Below are 228 nucleotides of genomic sequence, written 5' to 3' on the forward strand. Positions count from 1 at the left end.
TTCATGGCATCAATCGTGTCACCTGGATCCTGTGGGTTAAAAGAATCTCTTTAGCCATCAAATACTGGTCGTGTGTTACTGTGGATGATCAAAAGTAGCATGCAGTAGCTAGTTATTTTTCTTCTTTTTTTTGAGACTGTTAGCATGACTGAAATATTATCTGATGTTATTTTAGGAGTTGTGCATTGGATGGTGTTTAATTTGGGTATTGTGAAATGTTTGGAAAGT

At 36.0% G+C, this 228-nt stretch overlaps 1 protein-coding gene across 1 annotated transcript in view; it reads left to right on the forward strand.

Annotated features, from left to right (window-relative positions):
* The window catches only part of LOC119588163 (2-oxoglutarate dehydrogenase, mitochondrial-like), a gene marked incomplete at its 5' end in the record, with an annotated part of 33,733 nt that overhangs the window by 26,521 nt on the left and 6,984 nt on the right, over positions 1–228 (forward strand).

The sequence above is a fragment of the Penaeus monodon genome, chromosome 23 (assembly GCF_015228065.2).
Source record: "Penaeus monodon isolate SGIC_2016 chromosome 23, NSTDA_Pmon_1, whole genome shotgun sequence".
Lineage (NCBI taxonomy): Eukaryota > Metazoa > Arthropoda > Malacostraca > Decapoda > Penaeidae > Penaeus > Penaeus monodon.